The 16,420-nt window shown below is 49.6% G+C and overlaps 1 protein-coding gene across 1 annotated transcript in view; it reads right to left on the bottom strand.

The window, feature by feature from the left end:
• The window catches only part of C2H17orf67 (chromosome 2 C17orf67 homolog), a 76,970-nt gene that overhangs the window by 46,914 nt on the left and 13,636 nt on the right, over nt 1-16,420 (bottom strand). The gene's annotated exons all lie outside the window — the stretch shown is intronic.

Below are 16,420 nucleotides of genomic sequence, written 5' to 3'. Positions count from 1 at the left end.
AGGGCTGACTTTACAATACAAAAAAAATGCCTTGTTAACTGTATCAATGAATCAAGGTTACATTATCTTTTATTAAAAAATGAAAAGCTTCTTTGTTCTAAGTGGCAATGGCCAGCAAGCCCTGTTTTGAAAAATAATGTATATTTCCGCCATGTTTATCTAGGTTTCTACTGATTCCATTCCATTTTTCTCAGCAACAGTGTGTGCCACTGATTGATCCAGTTAGCTTTGATTAGGGTCGGTTTTAGGCCTCATTCACACGTCAGACTTGTATGCCATAGTAGCAGAGTCTTCAAAACACAGAACATGTGTCAATCTTTCAGTTATAGCTTTTCTCTGTAAGTTCCACTCCTGGGTTTGGCATACAAACACTGATGCAAAATACTGATATGTAAATGAGGCCTTAGGCAAAGTGGGTCCCTAGTCAAAAGTTAAAAGTGGGGCCCCAAATGCTAACATATTGCATCATCACACAGAAACATCTAGGATAGTAAGCATTGACATGCGCTGAGTTCAGACTATTAACCCCTTGGTGACAGAGCCAATTTTGACCTTAATGACCAGGCCATTTTAAATCTGACCAGTATCACTTTATGTAGTAATAACTCGAGAATACTTCAACGGATCCCAGTGATTGTAAGATTTTTTTTTCGTGACACATTGTACTTTATGTTATTGGTAAATTTAAGTCAATATTTTTGGCTTTTGTGAAAATGTAAAAATTTTTGCTAAAATTTTGAGAATTTCCCAATTTTCAAACTTTCAATATTTATACCCTTAAACAAGTTAGTCGTGCTGTACAAAATATTTAACAAATATCATTTCCCATATGGCTACTTTACATGTACCATATATACTCGAGCATAAGCCGACCCGAGTATAAGCCGACCCCCCTAATTTTGCCACAAAAAAACTGGGAAAACTTATTGACTCGCGTGTAAGCCCAGGGTGGGAAATGCAGCAGCTACTGGTAAATGTCAAAAGTAAAAATAGATACCAATAAAAGTCAAATTAATTGAGACATCAGTAGGTTAAGTGTTTTTGAATATAAATATTGAATCAGGAGCCCCATATAATGATCCATAAAGTTTATGACAGGCCCCATAAGATGCTCCATATTAAAATATGCCCCATATAATCCTGAATAAAGGTTAATTATGGCCCAATAAGATGCTCCATAGACACATTTGCCCAATATAATGCTGCAGAAATGTTGATTATGGCCCCATAAGATGCTCCATAAAGATATTTGCCCCATATAGTGCTGCACAAACATTGATTATGGCCCTATAAAGACACTTGCCCCGTTTCCTGCACAAACGTTATGGCCCCATAAGATGCTCTATACAGACACTTGCCCCATTATAGTGCTGCACAAACGTTATGGCCCCAGAAGATGCTCCATACAGACACTTGCCCCATATAGTGCTGCACAAACGTTATGGCCCCAGAAGATGCTCCATACAAACACTTGCCCCATTTGCTGTTGCTGCGATAAAAAAAAATCGCATACTCACCTCTCCGTCGCTCAGGCCCCCGGCACTTTCAATATTCACCTGCTCCTCGTTCCAGCCGCCGCTCCATCTTCAGCGTCTTCTGCACTGACGTTGAGGCAGAAAGCACGCACTAACCAGGTCACCGCGCCCTCTGACCTGAGCGTCACTGCAGAAGATGCTGAAGACAGAGCAGCGGCTGGAACGGGGAGCAGCTGAATATAGCGCAGTGCTCCCCCTCCCCACTATACTCACCTGCTCCTGGCGCGGTGCAGTGCCTGCTTCCCCGACGCTGCTGCTTCTTCCTTTACTGAGCGGTCACCGTTACTGCTCATTACAGTAATGAATATGCGTCTCCACCCTTATGGGAGGTAGAGCCGCATATTCATTACTGTAATGAGCGGTACCATGTGACCGCTCAGTACAGGAAGAAGCTGCGGCGCCGGGGAAAAGACATGCAGGGACCGCGCCAGGAGCAGGTGAGTATAATTAGACAGCCCCCGCTCCCCCTCCCCTGCCGACCCATGGGTATGACTCGAGTATAAGTCGAGAGGGGGACTTTCAGCCCCCAAAAATGGGCTGAAAATCTCGGCTTATACTCGAGTATATACAGTACATCATTTTTCAAATGTCATTTTATTTTGTTAGAGGAGTTAATAGTTTAGTAGCAATTTCTAATTCTTTCAAGGAATTTCCAAAACCTTTTCTTTAGGGACCTATTCAGATTTAAATGGGCTTTGAGGGGTCTCTATATTGGAAACTCCCCAAAAGTGATATCATTTTAAAAACTAAACCCCTCAAATAGTTCAAAACTGCTGTCGGGACATTTTTTTTACCCTTCAGGTGCTACACCGGAATTAATGAAAAGTGGAATGAAAAAAATATAAATTTAAATTGTACCCCAAGTGTAGTCAAAAACGTCTGTTTAAGGCACATGGCAGGGCTCAGAAAGGAAGGAAAAAGTGCTATTTGTCTGAAATAGATTGTAAATGCCATGTTCCATTTGGAGAGCCCCTGGTATGCGAAAACAGCAGAAATCCCCCATGAGTGACCTCATTCTGGAAACTAGACCCCTCAAAAAATTCACTTGGAGATGTACTGAGCATTTTTAAACTACAAGTGATTATCGAAACTTTATACCATTTAGATGTGAGAATAAAAAAATTATATTTTTCAACTAAAATACTGTTTTAACACCAAATTTATAATTTAGACAAGTGATAATAGGAGAAAATGGACCCTAAAATTTGTTATGCAATTTCTCCCAAATGGCTGTACACCAAATATGACTGTACACTACTGTTTGAATACACGGCAGGGATTGGATGGGAAGGAACACTACTTGGCTATTAGAACCCAGAACTCCGTGACGGCACCCATTCCCCTGCACTCATGTGTTGATTTACCTGATTAAAGAAGAATAATTTCAACCGATCACCAAGTGCCACGTCTTCCAATTTTCTATATTTGGATTCTACACGAGGCTGTTCCATGTGCAGCATCTGTGTCTGAGAAGCTTTTTCAACGGCTAGTTCTACTGTGACCAGGTAATCACTATGTTGCTTGGTGCTGGTTTCCTCCATTCCTAGAACTTAGATTTTGTTTGAATAGAGTGAGGGCTCCATTAGCTGAGCCCCTGAGGTGACAGAACCGCAGAAAACCCCCAGGTGACCAAATGTTGGAAACTTCACTGCCTAAGGCCGGCTTCACACGTCGTGATATTTCTGGTACCAGAAAAAAAACGGTACTGGAGATATCAGTGTCCGTGTGTGTCACATCAGGACCACATGGAAAGCCGCCGGGAAGCAGCGCTACAGTAAGCGCTGTTCCCCTGCGTGTGGTGCTGAAGCCGGCTGTCATCTATTCTTCTCCCCTACTCGGCCGGCGATCAGGGGAGAAAGAATGAATGATACGCAGTGGGCACAGTCTCAATAACTAGCACTGACTTCACTGAGTCTGTGCTCGCTCGCCATCATGAACTCGTGTGACCTCATCACTTACATTCTCCCATGGTCCTGAGGTCACAGGAGTTCATGCTGGCGAGCGAGCACAGACTCAGTGACATCAGCGCTAGTAACTGAGCCTGTGCCCGCTGCTTCATATTTTCTCCCCTGATTGCCAGCCGAGCAGGGGAGTAGAATGGATGACAGCTGGATTCAGCACCACACGCAGGGGAACAGCGGCTTACAGTAGCGACTGTTTGTGCGCACGGAGGACAGTGTACACCGTTCTCCGTGTGCACGTGTGTGGGACGTTTGGCAGGCCATGTGTCCAGATAAAAACAGACATGTTTGCGTGTTTTGCACAACGACAAACGGTCCATCAAAACACACTGACATCTACATAGACCCATTCATTTGAATGGGTGTACGTTTGAAACCAGCCTAAGGAATTTATCTAGGGGTGTAGCGAGTATTTTGAAACCATAGGTGTCTCACAGAATTTTAGAACATTGAAACATGAATATATAACATTTGAGGTAAAAAAAAAAATGTTTAAAAGTTGACCCCAGAATTTATTTAGCAATTTCTCCTGAATGTGGTGACACCCCACATGTCATCAGAATCTATTGTTTGGCCACCCATCAAGGCTGAGAAAGAAGGACTGCTATTTGGCTTTAGGAGCTGAGATATTGCTAGAATAGTGTGCGGGTGACATTTGTGGAGCCCTTAAGGTGCTCGAAAAAAAATTGAAAAGTGACCCCACTGTAGAAACAGCATCTCTCATCTACGTTAATCTATGGCTGCACTTACTATTTTGTAACATCCATGTCATGCTTTTTTTCTGGACAATTGCAAATATGGCAGTTTAGTCACATATATTGTGGCCTCATATATTTTAGCGCCCCCAAACATTGTGTACAGCTTGTGCTTCTGGCAATACACGACCCGTAAATTGCTAAGTCCGCTATCTCTGCTACATTAATGCCAAACAAGTGGTAGCTTAAGGTACCTTCACACTAAACGACGCTGCAGCGATCCAGACAACGTTCCGGATCGCTGCAGCGTCGCTGTTTGGTCGCTGGAGAGCTGTCACACAGACAGCTCGCCAGCGACCAACGATGCCGGTAACCAGGGTAAACATCGGGTTACTAAGCGCAGGGCCGCGCTTAGTAACCCGATGTTTACCCTGGATACCATCCTAACAGTAAAAAAAACAAACGCTTCATACTTACCTTCGGCTGTCTGTCCCCAGCGCTCTGCTTCTCTGCTCTGGCTTTGAGCACAGCGGCCGGAAAGCAGAGCGGTGACGTCACCGCTGTGCTTTCCGGCCGCTGTGCTCACAGTGAGTGCAGGAAAGCACAGCGCCGGGGACAGACAGCTGAAGGTAAGTGTGATGAGGGAACAGCCGCCATCTTGGAACAGGCATACTTACAGATTGGCGTGACTCCATTTTGTCTCCTGGTCTCAGGTAGGCAGCTAGGAGCGCTCCTGGCCCCCACCTTTTCTATGAATAAAGTTCCTATTAGTATGCTAACGGGCTGAGCTCAGTGTAAACTGTAGACGGTATTTCAAAGCTCCATGAGGAAACCACACCACCAGGGGGCTTGGAAATGCTTGGGGGCTTAATTAAAACACGCATGCCAAGTGGCCACTGGATACACATCTATTATGGCAGCCCAGCCAAACCGTTTACAACATGGAATTGTGAATTATGGACGCATCGTCCGAGGTACAGGCTCATAAAAAATATTCTCCTTACCCTAAAGAAATTGTGCATCCAATAGTGTGACTCCCGTGACGGTGGAAGGTCTGAAACCCGAGATATAGGGATCAGCCTCCCACAGGGACCGAATGGGTCCAGGTTTGATCCCAGTACGACCGGCAGAACAAACCACAGGCGCTGGTACTGCCCGTGTGCTGATCCGATCATCGTGAGGGAAGTTATCCCATTTATTAGAAATTTGAATAAATCTTGCAGGGAGACAGAGGGGGTGGAGATTGCTAAGCCCACCCAGCTGCAGGCAGGGGGGCTCCGCCAGGTTTTAAGAGCTGAAGACACTAGGAGAAGTCTCTCACTCCACAGAAGAACATGATGATGATATCTTAAGGAACAGGGTATGCCAGCCAGAGGGGAGCAAGCACATGCTTTCTGGGGGCTGCCTGGCAACTAAGATTTGGACCTGCGGAATGCTGCGCGCCCCCAGCTTCCACAAGCGACCTTCAACCTGGTAAATTGACCTCCAGCTTTATACCTTTAAGCCTTGTATTATTGTTGTTATATTGTACTCTGACTGTAACTCTTGATATATTGTGATTGTATATTTCTTGTAATTATCTAGTGCGCCCTTAAGGCAATTAAATCATAAATTAATTTTGGGCTGATCCTTTTACTCTGATTGCAAATCTTAGAATACCCAGTGTGGGTAACAGGGCAGTCTCCCTGGCGGCCATTTGCTCTAGGTGCAGTTCCTTTACTGACCTGAGAGACAAAGGGGGCGCCGGAGAGCTGGACCTGTGTAGGGACGTCACGGATTGGTGACGGGGGAGGAAGGGGTAATCCTTCACAGTGGTGGCAGCGTACGTGGGATCAGAGTAATAGTGTGCGTGGGACCCCTACTCCCAGACACTAGAGACTACCAGCGGTATCTTTCGCTGCTGGGGTCTTAAGGTCAGCCCAGCACTAGACGGTCAGAGTGTAGATATAATAAGTTGTGTGCAAGGTCGGGGTTACAGCTGTGTCAGTAACCAGAGGTTCCAAAGATGGCGGAGGGCACCAGGAGTGCAGTGAGGGCGCAGGCCAGTGCTATGGTCTATGAGGAGGTGGTGGTGGACGGTACTGTTCCAGGCGAGGGGGAGCTCAGCCCAGACTCCCCAAGGAGCCAGCCACCCGTGCTTAGTCCGGAAAGGGACTACCCACCACCTACCCGCCCCAGCCTGTCCACATCAGCGGCCCTTGTTGCAGCGGCAGTGGCACGTCTCGAGGCGGGTAATGAAGACGCCTATATGAGACTCATAGCAGCGGCAGAGAAAGCAGCGGAGGCCGAGCGTGCAGAATGCCGTGAAGCAGCGGAGCGGGCAGAGAGAGCTGCAGAGCAGGCAGCGGAGCGGGCAGAGAGAGCTGCAGAGCGGGCAGCGGAGCAAGCAGCGGCAGAGAGAGCAGCGGAGCGGCAGCAGCGACTGGAGATGGCTCAACGCGGGCTCCCGCTGGACGCCCCAGCGCCACCAGAGTCCAGGGCTTCCAAAGTCCGGGCCGAGGACTTCCCTCTGCTTGAGAAGGATGGAGACCTGGATTCCTTCTTGCTGGCCTTTGAAAGGACCTGCCTTCAACACCATCTGGCCCCGAATCAGTGGGCAAGATACCTGACCCCCCGTTTGAGGGGTAAGTCCCTGGAAGTTTTGGGGGACTTACCTGCCGGGGCGGAGCAGGACTACAGCAGCATCAAGCGGGCGCTGATCCAGCACTACAACCTCACCCCAGAGTCCTACCGCAAGAAGTTCCGGAGCCTGCAGCGGGGCCCAAAGGACACCTGGACCGACCACATGCGGGCGTTGCTGAGAGCTGCAGAGCACTGGACCTCGGGTCTAGCGCTCACCACCCGCCAGGAGGTCCAGGAACTGTTCGTCATGGAGCAGTTCTTGTGGAACTGCCCAGAGGACCTCCAGCAGTTCCTCCGTGACCGGAAACCGAAGAGGGCTTCTGCTACAGCCGCCCTGGCAGATGAGTATGCCAATAACAGGGCGCCTGAGCCGAAGAAGCCTGCCAGCAGCACCTGGAGAGGGGGTAAGCCCAATCCTGCCCCTGTTTCCCCAGCCCCCAGAGTGCAAGGGGTGTACCCCCCTGTTGCCCTCTCCAGGCCAGGCGCAAAACCCAGACGTTGTCATCACTGCAACCAGCTGGGACACTTCAAGACCGCATGTCCCCAGCGTCTTAAGGCCCCATCCATGTCCCCGAAACCGTCCACTGTTTTATGTGTGGGAGGGGGTGGTGGGAGGTCCCTGGACAATTACCAACCCGTCACTATCGGCCGCTCAGCGGTCATGGGACTGCGGGACACAGGCGCTGAACGAACCCTGGTACGTCCTGAGGTGGTGTCCCCTCAAGACTTGGTACCGGGGAAAACCCTTTCCGTCTCCGGAATTGGAGGCGTGGAGCCGGCGCTGCCTGTCGCCAAGGTGTTTTTGGACTGGGGCGCCGGGAGGGGAATGCGGGAGGTGGGAGTAACGTCAAATATTCCTGCTAATGTATTACTTGGGACCGATTTGGGGCAGCTAGTGTCTCAGTATGTGGCCACTGAACCCCCAAGTTCGGCTCCCCAAGAATGTCATGACTCTACTGTGAATGTTGATGTGTTGAATGTGCCTCCAACAGTGGGGGAGGGAGTGAAACCTGAGGGTACTCCATACACTGACACCACACACACGGGGCTCACGGGGAGGACAGGTGAGGAGACTGTAGGGGAGAGCTCAGAGGTGGAGGGAGGGGCTGCTATGGGCAGTGTAGGGCCCATAAGTGAATCCAGCCTGCTGAGTCTAGGACCCCTGCAGGAAGAGGAACAGGCCATGGGGGGAGGAGGCGTCCCGGGAGAGGAGCCACCAGGTAAGACCCCAGGGCAGGAGTTCCCCACACCCGGGATGTCAGGAGGGCAGGAAAGTCTGCCTGACCCGGCGACTTGGTCAGGGGCCGGGGGGAAGCAGGTGCTACCCATGGGCACAGCGGTCGTGGCCGCTGTCACCCGGAGTGGGAGCGCCGGAGCCCAAGGAGCCTTGCAGAGGTCCGACGGCTTCCCCCTCTCTGACCAAGTGGCTGCCGAGTCAGACAGCGGCCAGGAGACAGATCCCGGGGAGCTGACAGCGGATGTGGCGGTGTCGTCCATTCTCGCCACATCGAGTCAGGGATTTCAGGCAGCGTTGGAAGCCGACGCTAGCCTGAAAGCTCTCAAGGACCAGGGACGGCTGTACCGGGTATCGGTCCAGCAGGGTTCACCGGAGGCGTGGCCCAGGGACAGACAGTTAGTGGTACCCTATCCGTTCAGGGCGGAATTGTTGCGGATAGCCCACGAGATTCCCATGGCCGGACACCTAGGGATCGCTAAGACCAGGGCCAGGCTAGCGCAGCATTTCTACTGGCCTGGAATGAGGACCGAGGTAATTGCCTACTGCCGTTCGTGTGACACCTGTCAGAGGGTGGGGAAGGCGGGGCGGCGCCCCAAAGCCCCACTGGTAACTCTGCCCATCATTGAAGAGCCTTTCTCGAGGGTGGCTGTGGATCTCATTGGACCTCTGTCCACTCCCAGTCGCTCCGGGAAATGCTTCATATTAACGGTAGTGGACTATGCCACTCGGTACCCGGAGGCGGTCGCTTTGTCATCCATTCGGGCTGACAAAGTGGCCACTGCCTTACTGGAGATCTTCTCCAGAGTGGGGTTTCCCCAGGAAATGCTCACCGACCGAGGGACCCAGTTCATGTCCCAGCTGATGGAGTCTCTCTGTAAGCAGATCCAGGTGCAACATCTGGTAGCCAGCCCGTATCACCCACAGACCAATGGCCTGTGTGAGCGGTTCAACGGCACCTTAAAGCAGATGCTTAAGATGTTGGTCGACTCCCACGGGAGAGATTGGGAGCGGTATCTCCCACACCTTCTATTTGCCTACCGGGAGGTTCCACAGGCCTCAACGGGGTTCTCCCCCTTTGAGCTCCTGTATGGGCGACGTGTACGGGGGCCCCTTGCTCTAGTGAAGGAAGCGTGGGAAGGAGATTTGGCCACCCCTGGAGTATCGGCCATTGAGTATGTTGTGCGCTTCCGGGACAGAATGACGGCCTTGACGCGGCTGGTGCATGACAATATGGCCCAGATACCTGACCCCCCGTTTGAGGGGTAAGTCCCTGGAAGTTTTGGGGGACTTACCTGCCGGGGCGGAGCAGGACTACAGCAGCATCAAGCGGGCGCTGATCCAGCACTACAACCTCACCCCAGAGAGGACCTACCAGGTGGGTCAAAAGGTGTGGGTACTGGTCCCCGTCCCACAAAACAAGCTTCAGGCAGCCTGGGAGGGTCCATACCTCGTGCACCAGCAGCTCAACGCCGTCACCTATCTGGTCACCCTGGACCACGCCCGTGGAAGGAGGAAGGCCTTCCACGTGAACATGATGAAAGCACATCATGAGCGGGAGGCTTGTGCCCACCCAGTGTGCAACCTCCCGGAGGAAGGGGAGGTAGAAACCCTCCTGGATCTGCTTACCCAAGTCAAGGCGGGTGGATCCATCGAGGATGTGGAGGTTGGCCACCAGCTTTCGGAGGACCAACGTTCCCAGCTGGGGGTCACCCTACACCCCTTTCGGGAGCTGTTTAGCAGCCTGCCCGGAAGGACTGAGGCAGCCGTCCACGATGTGGACACCGGCAATCACCCCCCGATCCGGCGTTCAGCATATCGGGTCTCTCTCGAGGTGCAGCAGCACATGCGCCAAGAGATAGACGAGATGCTGAAGCTGGGGGTGATCCAAGTATCCAACAGCGCGTGGGCTTCGCCGGTAGTCCTCAACCCTAAAAAGGACCGGACTACGCGGTTCTGCGTGGACTACCGGGGGCTCAACGCTGTGACGGTCACCGATGTGTACCCAATGCCGCGCATCGATGACCTGCTCGATCAGCTGGCCGGGGCCAAGTACCTGACCATCATGGATCTGAGCAGGGGATATTGGCAGATTCCCCTGACCCCTAAGGCACGGGAACGCTCTGCCTTTATCACCCCATTTGGACTGTACGAGTCCACGGTGATGCCCTTCGGCATGAAGAATGCCCCTGCCACTTTTCAGCGGATGGTCAACACGCTGCTCAAGGGACTGGAAGGGTATGCGACTGCGTACCTGGATGACATTGCCATCTTCAGTCCCACCTGGGAAGATCACCTACAGCACCTGGCGCAGGTGTTGGGGAGGATCCAGAGGGCAGGGTTGACCATTAAGCCGGAAAAGTGCCAGCTGGGTATGAGTGAGGTCCAGTACCTGGGACACCGGGTAGGTGGGGGAGCTCTGAAGCCAGAGCCCGGGAAGGTGGATGCCATCACCTCCTGGCCCTCCCCCAGGACCAAGGACGTTTTGTACCTGAGCCGGAAGCTCCTGCCGAGGGAAGTGGCCTATTCCACGATGGAGAAGGAATGTCTGGCAATTGTATGGGCCCTGCAACGTCTGCAGCCATACTTGTACGGACGCCACTTCACCGTGGAAACAGACCACAACTGTTATGTTTGCTAATGACAGGTGTTATGAAGGCAATCCAGAAACACAGTGTGCTTAGCGATCAGAGCGCACACAGTGATCTGACAAATACCCAAAAATACAAGAACGAGCTCTGAGACGTGGAAACTCTGTAGACTGCACACCTGATCCTATCCTAAACACAACTAAAAGCGGCTGTGGATTGCGCCTAACAACTACCTAGGCAACTCGGCACAGCCTAAGAAACTAGCTAGCCTGAAGATAGAAAAATAGGCCTGACTTGCCCCAGAGAAATTCCCCAAAGGAAAAGGCAGCCCCCCACATATAATGACTGTGAGTAAGATGAAATGACAAAACGTAGGGATGAAATAGATTCAGCAAAGTGGGGCCCGATATTCTAGGACAGAGCGAGGACAGTAAAGCGAACTTTGCAGTCTACAAAAAACCCTAAAGCAAAACCACGCAAAGAGGGCAAAAAAAAACCACCGTGCCGAACTAACGGCACGGCGGTACACCCTTTGCGTCTCAGAGCTTCCAGCAAAACAAAAGACAAGCTGGACAGAAAAAAAGCAACAAAAAAGCAAAAGGCACTTAGCTATACAGAGCAGCAGGTCACAGGAACAATCAGGAGAAGCTCAGATCCAACACTGAAACATTGACAAGGAGCAAGGATAGCAGCATCAGGCGGAGTTAAGTAATGAAGCAGTTAACGAGCTCACCAGAACACCTGAGGGAGGAAGCTCAGAAGCTGCAGTACCACTTGTGACCACAGGAGTGAATTCAGCCACAGAATTCACAACAGTACCCCCCCCCTTGAGGAGGGGTCACCGAACCCTCACCAGAGCCCCCAGGCCGACCAGGATGAGCCGCATGAAAGGCACGAACAAGATCGGAAGCATGAACATCAGAGGCAAAAACCCAGGAATTATCTTCCTGAGCATAACCCTTCCATTTAACCAGATACTGGAGTTTCCGTCTAGAAACACGAGAATCCAAAATCTTCTCCACAATATACTCCAATTCCCCCTCCACCAAAACCGGGGCAGGAGGCTCAACAGATGGAACCATAGGTGCCACGTATCTCCGCAACAACGACCTATGGAATACATTATGTATGGAAAAGGAGTCTGGGAGGGTCAGACGAAAAGACACAGGATTGAGAACCTCAGAAATCCTATACGGACCAATAAAACGAGGTTTAAATTTAGGAGAGGAAACCTTCATAGGAATATGACGAGAAGATAACCAAACCAGATCCCCAACAAGAAGTCGGGGACCCACACGGCGTCTGCGATTAGCGAAAAGTTGAGCTTTCTCCTGGGACAAGATCAAATTGTCCACTACCTGAGTCCAGATCTGCTGCAACCTATCCACCACAGAATCCACACCAGGACAGTCCGAAGACTCAACCTGTCCTGAAGAGAAACGAGGATGGAACCCAGAATTGCAAAAAAAATGGAGAAACCAAGGTAGCCGAGCTGGCCCGATTATTAAGGGCGAACTCAGCCAACGGCAAAAAGGACACCCAATCTTACTGGTCTGCAGAAACAAAACATCTCAGATATGTTTCCAAGGTCTGATTGGTTCGTTCGGTCTGGCCATTAGTCTGAGGATGGAAAGCCGAGGAAAAGGATAGGTCAATGCCCATCCTACCACAAAAGGCTCGCCAAAACCTTGAAACAAACTGGGAACCTCTGTCAGAAACAATATTCTCAGGAATGCCATGTAACCGAACCACATGCTGAAAGAACAAAGGTACCAAATCAGAGGAGGAAGGTAATTTAGCCAAGGGCACCAGATGGACCATTTTAGAAAAGCGATCACAGACCACCCAAATGACTGACATCTTTTGAGAAACGGGAAGGTCAGAAATGAAATCCATCGAAATATGTGTCCAAGGCCTCTTTGGGACCGGCAAGGGCAAAAGCAACCCACTGGCACGAGAACAGCAGGGCTTAGCCCTAGCACAAATCCCACAGGACTGCACAAAAGTACGTACATCCCGTGACAGAGATGGCCACCAGAAGGATCTAGCCACTAACTCTCTGGTACCAAAGATTCCAGGATGACCAGCCAACACCGAACAATGAAGTTCAGAGATAAGTTTATTAGTCCACCTATCAGGGACGAACAGTTTCTCTGCTGGACAACGATCAGGTTTATTCGCCTGAAATTTTTGCAGCACCCGCCGCAAATCAGGGGAGATGGCAGACACAATGACTCCTTCCTTGAGGATACCCGCTGGCTCAGATAAACCCGGAGAGTCGGGCACAAAACTCCTAGACAGAGCATCCGCCTTCACATTTTTAGAGCCCGGAAGGTACGAAATCACAAAGTCGAAGCGGGCAAAAAATAACGACCAACGGGCCTGTCTAGGATTCAAGCGCTTGGCAGACTCGAGATAAGTCAAGTTCTTATGATCAGTCAATACCACCACGCGATGCTTAGCTCCTTCAAGCCAATGACGCCACTCCTCGAATGCCCACTTCATGGCCAGCAACTCTCGATTGCCCACATCATAATTACGCTCAGCGGGCGAAAACTTCCTGGAAAAGAAAGCACATGGTTTCATCACTGAGCAATCAGAACCTCTCTGTGACAAAACCGCCCCTGCTCCAATCTCAGAAGCATCAACCTCGACCTGGAACGGAAGAGAAACATCTGGCTGACACAACACAGGGGCAGAACAAAAACGACGCTTCAACTCCTGAAAAGCTTCCACAGCAGCAGAAGACCAATTAACCAAATCAGCACCCTTCTTGGTCAAATCGGTCAATGGTTTGGCAATGCTAGAAAAATTACAGATGAAGCGACGATAAAAATTAGCAAAGCCCAGGAACTTTTGCAGACTTTTCAGAGATGTCGGCTGAATCCAATCCTGGATGGCTTGGACCTTAACTGGATCCATCTCGATAGTAGAAGGGGTAAAGATGAACCCCAAAAATGAAACTTTCTGCACACCGAAGAGACACTTTGATCCCTTCACAAACAAAGAGTTAGCACGCAGGACCTGAAAAACCATTCTGACCTGCTTCACATGAGACTCCCAATCATCTGAGAAGATCAAAATGTCATCCAAGTAAACAATCAGGAATTTATCCAGATACTCACGGAAGATGTCATGCATAAAAGACTGAAACACAGATGGAGCATTGGCAAGTCCGAACGGCATCACTAGATACTCAAAATGACCCTCGGGCGTATTGAATGCAGTTTTCCATTCATCTCCTTGCCTGATTCTCACCAGATTATACGCACCACGAAGATCTATCTTAGTGAACCAACTAGCCCCCTTAATCCGAGCAAACAAGTCAGATAACAATGGCAAGGGATACTGAAATTTAACAGTGATCTTATTAAGAAGGCGGTAATCAATACACGGTCTCAGCGAACCATCCTTCTTGGCTACAAAGAAGAACCCTGTTCCCAGTGGTGATGACGATGGGCGAATATGTCCCTTCTCCAGGGATTCCTTCACATAACTGCGCATAGCGGCGTGTTCGGGCACGGATAAATTAAATAATCGACCTTTAGGGAATTTACTACCAGGAATCAAATTGATAGCACAATCACAATCCCTATGCGGAGGTAGAGCATCGGACTTGGGCTCTTCAAATACATCCTGATAATCAGACAAGAACTCTGGGACCTCAGGGGTGGATGACGAAATCGACAAAAATGGAACATCACCATGTACCCCCTGACAACCCCAGCTGGATACCGACATGGAATTCCAATCCAATACTGGATTATGGGTTTGTAGCCATGGCAACCCCAACACGACCACATCATGCAGATTATGCAACACCAGAAAGCGAATAACTTCCTGATGTGCAGGAGCCATGCACATGGTCAGCTGGGCCCAGTATTGAGGTTTATTCTTGGCCAAAGGTGTAGCATCAATTCCTCTCAAGGGAATAGGACATCGCAAAGGCTCCAAGAAAAACCCACAACGTTTAGCATAATCCAAATCCATCAGATTCAGGGCAGCGCCCGAATCCACAAACGCCATGACAGAAAACGACGACAAAGAGCATATCAAGGTAATGGACAGAAGGAATTTGGACTGTACAGTACCAATGACGGCAGACCTAGCGGACCGCTTAGTGCGCTTAGGACAATCAGAAATAGCATGAGTGGAATCACCACAGTAGAAACACAGACCATTCAGACGTCTGTATTCCTGCCGTTCAACTCTAGTCATAGTCCTATCGCACTGCATAGGCTCAGGTTTAACCTCAGGCAGTACCGCCAAATGGTGCACAGATTTACGCTCGCGCAAGCGTCGACCGATCTGAATGGCCAAAGACAAAGACTCATTCAAACCAGCAGGCATAGGAAATCCCACCATGACATCCTCAAGAGCCTCAGAGAGACCCTTTCTGAACAAAGCCGCCAGCGCAGACTCATTCCACTGAGTGAGTACTGACCATTTCCTAAATTTCTGACAATATACTTCTATATCATCCTGACCCTGGCACAAAGCCAGCAAATTTTTCTCAGCCTGATCCACTGAATTAGGCTCATCGTACTGCAATCCGAGCGCCAGGAAAAACGCATCGACACTACTCAATGCAGGGTCTCCTGGCGCAAGAGAAAATGCCCAGTCTTGAGGGTCGCCGCGCAAAAAAGAAATAATAATCAAAACCTGTTGAATAGGATTACAAGAAGAATGAGGTTTCAAGGCCAGAAATAGCTTACAATTATTTTTGAAACTTAGAAACTTAGTTCTATCTCCAAAAAACAAATCAGGAATAGGAATTCTTGGTTCTAACATAGATTTCTGATCAATAGTATCTTGAATTTTTTGTACATTTATAACGAGATTATCCATTGAAGAGCACAGACCCTGAATATCCATGTCCACACCTGTGTCCAGAATCACCCAAATGTCTAGGGGAAAAAAAAAAAAGTGAACACAGAGCAGAAAAAAAAAAAAAAAATGATGTCAGAACTTTTTCTTTCCCTCTATTGAGAATCATTAGTTGGCTCCTTGTACTGTTATGTTTGCTAATGACAGGTGTTATGAAGGCAATCCAGAAACACAGTGTGCTTAGCGATCAGAGCGCACACAGTGATCTGACAAATACCCAAAAATACAAGAACGAGCTCTGAGACGTGGAAACTCTGTAGACTGCACACCTGATCCTATCCTAAACACAACTAAAAGCGGCTGTGGATTGCGCCTAACAACTACCTAGGCAACTCGGCACAGCCTAAGAAACTAGCTAGCCTGAAGATAGAAAAATAGGCCTGACTTGCCCCAGAGAAATTCCCCAAAGGAAAAGGCAGCCCCCCACATATAATGACTGTGAGTAAGATGAAAAGACAAAACGTAGGGATGAAATAGATTCAGCAAAGTGGGGCCCGATATTCTAGGACAGAGCGAGGACAGTAAAGCGAACTTTGCAGTCTACAAAAAACCCTAAAGCAAAACCACGCAAAGAGGGCAAAAAAAACCCACCGTGCCGAACTAACGGCACGGCGGTACACCCTTTGCGTCTCAGAGCTTCCAGCAAAACAAAAGACAAGCTGGACAGAAAAAAAGCAACAAAAAAGCAAAAGGCACTTAGCTATACAGAGCAGCAGGTCACAGGAACAATCAGGAGAAGCTCAGATCCAACACTGAAACATTGACAAGGAGCAAGGATAGCAGCATCAGGCGGAGTTAAGTAATGAAGCAGTTAACGAGCTCACCAGAACACCTGAGGGAGGAAGCTCAGAAGCTGCAGTACCACTTGTGACCACAGGAGTGAATTCAGCCACAG

This window comes from Ranitomeya imitator, chromosome 2, assembly GCF_032444005.1.
Source record: "Ranitomeya imitator isolate aRanImi1 chromosome 2, aRanImi1.pri, whole genome shotgun sequence".
Taxonomy (NCBI): domain Eukaryota; kingdom Metazoa; phylum Chordata; class Amphibia; order Anura; family Dendrobatidae; genus Ranitomeya; species Ranitomeya imitator.
Note: the sequence above shows the minus strand (reverse complement) of the source record. Positions and strands in the feature narration are given on the sequence as shown.